Source organism: Anthonomus grandis, chromosome 2 (assembly GCF_022605725.1).
Source record: "Anthonomus grandis grandis chromosome 2, icAntGran1.3, whole genome shotgun sequence".
Lineage (NCBI taxonomy): Eukaryota > Metazoa > Arthropoda > Insecta > Coleoptera > Curculionidae > Anthonomus > Anthonomus grandis.
This window is the reverse complement of record NC_065547.1, coordinates 8,706,421-8,713,426: the sequence shown is the minus strand read 5'-3', so window position 1 is coordinate 8,713,426 and position 7,006 is coordinate 8,706,421.

The window sequence follows — 7,006 nt, the reverse complement described above, 5'->3', positions numbered from 1 at the left end:
ACATAATTAAACCGATCTTTTCTGCATTCAATTTTAGACTGTTGTCTGTACACCACTTTACGATATCTGTATAATTTTTGAGATATAATTGGAGAGACCCCGAATTGTTGCATGACTTACTGTTACTGAGCAGTCATCAACAAATTGGTCAACCAAGCTTTGCTATTCAGGTATTGATTGTTGAAGGAAGTCCTCATAAAGCAGGAACAGGAGGAGGATCCAGTATTATTCCTCTTGCTGTCTGATGTATATGTATTCTTTGTCAATACTAATGAAATATTCCTTCTCTGAGAGAAATGATGCGCATATCTAGAAGGCACTTCTCCTCAAACCACAAGCCTCTGGACAAGTAGGTGGTGATTCATTGTGTCAAAGACTTTTGAAAGATCAAAGTATAAGCCTGTTATCTTGATACCAATCGAAGCTATATGGCTTGTTCAGTTGATATTTTTGGCATATATTCGAATTGATTTTTAATTTAGAAAATACTAAATTATAACGTTTCTTTTAATTAATGTTTTATAAAACATTAATTAATAATGTCAGTTAATGGTGTATATTGTGCTGTACGTTTTAAAGCACATAATATAAAGACTAATTATTTTTCTGAAAACTTTATGGCCATCCACTAGCTCAAAAAAAAAATTGTCGGCATATTTGATTGACTTATTGGCATATTTGTATAAACTGAAGTTTTTGTGTTTATTAAAGAACTATGTTATAAATATATCAGCGATTTTTTCTGGATCATTTATAGTTTGTCCTTCCTCACCAACTAGATGTACAGAGCAATTTACCTTGAACTTTTTATTAGACTCTTGATCTAAAAAACTCCAGATCATATTAGACTTATTCTTTACATTATAAATTTTGCTTTCATTAATTGTTTTTTGATAAGAACAAAAAATGTTTATGGTTTTTACATTTAATTTTGTATTTTAAGAGACCTGCAGGATTTTTAGTTATTTGAAAATTTACATATAAGCCTAGAATATTTTTTCATGTCCTGATTTACCCATGATTTATTTCTATTCACTATTTCATGTTTGTAGTGGGAATGATAATTCTAAGTAATATTGAAAAATCTTGTTGAATGTATTACATTTTTCATCAGCATCCTGAATTTGACCTGACCTCATATCGTGGGGTACAAGCAGAATCCTTTAAGTCCACTTTTGGTCAAAATACATATATTTGCATAAGTCCCAAATTATTTTGATTTTGAATAGAGAAAATCGTTCATATGCACTTAAACGATGTTTATTAAGAGCATAGAAGCAAGCAAGGACAGGAAAAAAAGCCGTAAGTCCATTTAAGTAAACATTAACGCATGCTTATAATTTCGGCGACAGTTTGCATTATTTTGTTGTTTATTAAGGTTGGTTGGTATGTCTTCCAGAGGGCAAAAACTTGTGTTAATGACGTATAATAATATCCGAACCACACCTCTCTCTAGAGGTTTGGTTCGTGGTAAAACTGTCTCATAATTTGAGTTACACCAAAGGTTCCAACTATGGGACTATGTAATAGTGATGAAAACTCTATTAGATAGATATATAGACTAGAATATATAATGATATTCTAGTCTAGATATATACTATATATATATAAACTAAATAGAATAATAGACTCTAATGTGTTTCATAGCAGGTTTGAGAATCAACATGATAATACAGCCATAGGTAAATAAACAAAACTTTTTTTTTAATTTTAGATAATTAGAGCTCAAGTGCAATTTATAGACAGCAATGTTTTTTTTTTTATTCAAATAGTTTTTTATTGGCGAATCTGAAACTCTCTAGGGACTTATTTTTTTCCTGTTAGTTATTCGTAGTTAACTGTTAGCTATTCGTAGTTTATGTTTTTCTTCCTGTTTGTAGTGCTTATTTTTTTTAACTGTAGATAAAAATAATGGAGATAAAAAAGGTTTAGAAGAAGACAATTTAAAGGTATCAGAGATGTCTGTTGATCATGCGCTTCAACATTCCTTCAATGAATGAAGACAGTCTAGCCTTTATTGAAGACAGTGGCGACTCGGTCCAACATCCAGACTTTAATGAAAGTAGACAAGGTGGACACTGCCTACCCAAAATTATCCAGTTATTTGTCATTAATTTATCACATAATTATTTCATGTAATTGTTGAATTAAAATTAAAAAAAAAATACACAGAACGTAGTCGTTATCCTTAGTATTATTATATAGTATCTAAACATGATTAAGCCGAAGGCGCGCCCCGATTAAGATAAAAATACAGGGCTGACACCCAATTAATGTATACTAGCCCCAGGGAGACATATTGATATTTGTCTTCCGAAATTTCATCTAAGGGAGCATCTAATGGAACCAAATACGCATCAAGCAGGCTACAGACACAGCATAAAGAAACCAGCAGTCGCACTTTTAAACAAAAATAAACATCGCATTTCTACATCTAACAACGACGATATAGAAGAATACGTGCAGGAAGTTAATTAGGTATGTTCCATAAATTTAAGAGACCATTCTTTGAGTAATTTTAAAACAAAAAGATCATATAAACATATGCCCAGAAATTCTTCGTTCTCAATATACAGGGTGTTAAAATTTAACAACAACTAAAATATACGCCACTGACTTTTGTGCAATTTTTATTATGTTCTGTGGATTATACAAATAAAACTTTTTTGTTTCTTGAATTTTTTTCGTATCTTGCTTAGTTAATACTAAATTCCAAAAGAAACTTTTCCCCAAATTCCTTGTGTGATCCAGGGATATACAATTCAGTGGACTTTTTTTTTTCTCGAAAAATAAGCGAGATACGAAAAAGTTGTATTTGTATTTGAGTAAATCAAATAAGATATTAAAAATGGCACAAACTTCAGGTGCCCCCAATTTTTTTGCCACAAATATTTCTTCAGGTCCCGTTCGAGATTATACTGAACCTAATAAATTTAATCATGTTAGGGGTAAATTAGCTCCTTAATGTTATAAATAACATATAAAAAAACAAATCACAAATTATAAATAACAAATCACACAACAAATAACCGCCAGAGAACTTGCGGACCTATGTTCATATGAACTTTTTGTCTTAAAATTACTCAAACAATCGCCTGTTAAATTATTTATGGTACATACTCAATTAACACCCTATATAGTAAGGCTTTTAGATTAACATCTGACTACATAGTAGTTTAAGGATAACTAATTATACAAATAAAGTAATATTTCAAAACAAATAAAAACTCTTAGGCCAATAAATAAAGACAAATAGTTGGCAACAATTCAAAACAATTCTAACATCTGCGAATTTTTGTTATATTATTAAGTACCAACTAAAGTAAAAGTATACAATTTTGCAACTCTTTTAAATATGGCAACACTGTTAAAATAGCAGAAATATAAATAATGTCCTTAAAAATCAAAAAAAAAAAAAAAAATTACATTGCTGCAACTTTAATTGATGCTTAATTATGTTATTTAAGCCATACAGCCAAATTTGCAGCTACTAAAAACTTTGGCAATGTCAATTATTTTGCTTCATTAATAATTTTTGACATACCCCTCTTTTAATACAAAAGTTTTTATAAAAAACGCTACGCTTTGTAAAAACGCTATCAAAATAGTCACTAAGTACGGCGCTGAACTAGGCGATACACCTATGAACACAGTTCGATAAACAGCGAGCTCGGCATCCGGCGAACATGGCTGCGGCATGGCTAAGGATGCTATTAGTTCGCTTACATTTTCGAGCGGAGTGCGACTGCTGGTTTCTTTATGCTGTGCTACAGAGGTCCGGCCGCATCAGCATTCCGCCTATCACGTATGCAAAATTTACTCGCGGGAAGACATTCAAGCTTTTGTCTATCGAAGTCGACCAGCTATTTTATTATGCTGTTAAGGGTTGTTTATGAACACGCTTGATCTGGTCGGCCGCAACACATCTTCAGTTTTGTTTTGTTTTGATGAATCTGCATTTGGCATTTGGTTGGGCCGCGGGCTATAGTAATTTAACAATTAGTATTTTTATTTTTGAGTGTATAGAAAAGGTTCTTTTAGTGGTTATTGATGAACGACTGTTCGATATTTTGTGTGTGATACATGTGTGTTTTTTTTGTAAGTAGTAATATTTTTTTTCTTTTTTATATCACTACATAATTTTTCTGTTTAAGTTAATATTTCATGTACTTTCATTCTCTATTTCATTAAAGTGAATTATATTGAATACAAATTTTTTCTAATTAACGATTTTGATTGTTTGTCTACCCGAAAAAAAAAGTTCACGCTTCGCCACTGCAGATTATTCAAATGATGATAAGATTTTTAGTTATCAAGAAAATACTAGCGATTGACTTACACTTCTTATTCTTTTTTGTAGAGGGTGAAAATCAGACACAGCTTAAAAGATGAAAACAAAGTCAACCTAAAAAGTGAAAAAGAATACCATGATGCTTAAAAGAAAAAGCGAGGATCTTCATTATGAGCTTAATAAGAAGCAGCGACCAGCCACAAAAAGCCCAAACCATAAACTGTGAAAAGTATCGTTTCAAATGTCAGACCAAATTTTCAGAAGAAGAAAGACAAACTGTGTCTTTAATGTAATATTGGAAAAAAAATGATTTTTAAAGGCAAAAAGATGTTATTTTTTCAAATGTCACAACCTCTTCTTCAGAAAGACGAAAATGCAGAAATGTAAATAATGCTTCCCGAAGTATTTCCAAACAGTACTATTTTGAGAAAGACAAAAACACACTAAGAATTTGCCATTTTTTTTAAACACTTAATATAAGTACTGATGTCGATGAAGACAAACACGGCAAATCGGCACCCGGAAACAAAACCAGACCTGAACTTCTTGCTGATGTGGAAAGGCACATTAAAGATTTTTCGAATATACCATCCCACTATTCGCTAAAGTCAACCAAAAAACTATACTGAGACAGTAAACTATTCATAGCAAAAATGTACAGTCTTTATAAGGAAAAATATAAAACAGAAGAAAAGGAACTGTATCGTTTATAACTTATAAACGGTATTTTGAAATCAAATTTAATTTGTTTTTTTTTCGCCCTAAAAAAGACCTTTGTCAAATTTGTGAAAAGCACAAGACAGGTGATAAAAGTCAGGCGGATACTGAAAAATTTTAATTTGGCCAAAGAAAAAGGCAAAACACGTGCCATTAGCGACCCGACATTTATTTCAGCAACTTTTGATTTAGAGCTTCAAATATCCTGCTGTAACGTAAGTCCCATGTATGACTCAAGAACACTTTGTGTTTTTAATTTAACTGTTTATAACTCAGCTCCTCCAAATGATGTCAACTGTTATTACTCAACGTTCAGAGATTGACTTTTTTTGGTTTGTTTGAACACTTAACGTACTTGCCCCTGCATGTAAATCAGGTGTCACTTTGGTCCGATACATGTGGAGGACAGAACCTCAACCAACATGTTGCAGCTTTAATGATTTATCTGGTGCAGATTACTCATCTTCGAAGTCATTCAGCATAATTTTATGGAAAGTGGGCATTTCTACATGAAAGTGGATTTCATGCATAGTTCAATCGAACAAAGAAAAATTGTGTACCAGTTTATAATTCAAGATTGGCTTAACATATTTAGACTGACTAGATCGACAAGCAATAAAAACTAAGAAATAAAACCAACTGGGCCTATTTCAGTGTAATACTAAAAATATATTGGCTAAGCGCTTTCGGTTTTACAAACAAACCATCATCAGAGCAGCCTGATCAAAGGATATAGAGAACAATGCAAAAACGGACGGGACATTTACAATATTAACTTTATGTCCCGTATATGTTCCGTCCGTTGTCGCTTTGTTCTCTATATCCTTTGACAAGGCTGCTCTGATGATGGTTTATTCGTAAAACCGAAAGCGCTTAGCCAATATATTTTGATTTTTACATCGAAATACGCCTAGTGTATTTTATTTCGTCTTGTCGGTATACATCCTGTTTTTAAACCAAAAACAAAGAAAGTCAACCATACAATGTATAGGAACATAAATTTAATCAATTCTACGACCTAGACGCTTTGTCTGAAAGATTACTACGAAATAAAAATTCAGATACTGAAAGCAATCCAGGTGAGGGGTCTTAGAACATTGAAAGGCTTTCAATGTTCTAAGTGAGGGGTTACTTATTAAATGTTTAAAATATTCAAAGGAAAAGCCTGGCATTATTAAATATAAATACATGCATTCTAACCCTTACAAATCCATTAATGTTTTTGGAAAGGGAAAAACCCAAACTTATGTTAGATTTTAAAAAAATAAAAAATAAAAGCCAATAAGTGAAAAGAAAAAGGAAGATCTTCTAAAACTGTGCCAAAATCAAAATATTCCCGTCGAATTCCATGGATGGTACCATTCCCTGCCTACCTCTATAAACGCACCAGAGATTTTTGCTGAATCCGAAAGTAGCGAAGATGATGATCTCCCATTAAGTAGTTGTGTCTAAACAAAAAAATAAACATTAAACAAATTAAAATCTTTAAGTCCAAAATTTACTTAAAAACCTAAAATAAAAACACCTCTTAGATAATACATAGGTGTTTTATTAATCAATTTCTTTTTAAAAAAAAGCTAATAAACACGATTACTAATTTCAAATATCATATGACCAAAAACATTTACAGGAAATGATAATCTTTATATCCACTTTTCTCATATTTAACTTTCTGCTTGGACGCCCACGATATATTACCAAGTTCTCTTAGAACATTGAAAGGCCTTACAATGTCATCACTTATATTACACCCTGTATACGTAACACTTACAAAACTATTAAATTCCAGAAACCAAGGTATCCACTAAAAAACGCTGCTTATTACCGTCAACCGGGGTTATATCCGATGGCAGGAGTTATATCGGACGATGTGGTTGTATTTCAAATTGCGCGCACTACAGATGTTGGGTGACAGTACGGTTACTATATATAAACAAAAATGTCCGTAGATTAACGGATAACCTGCCAGTCATACATGTGTTTCGCGATCGATCAGAA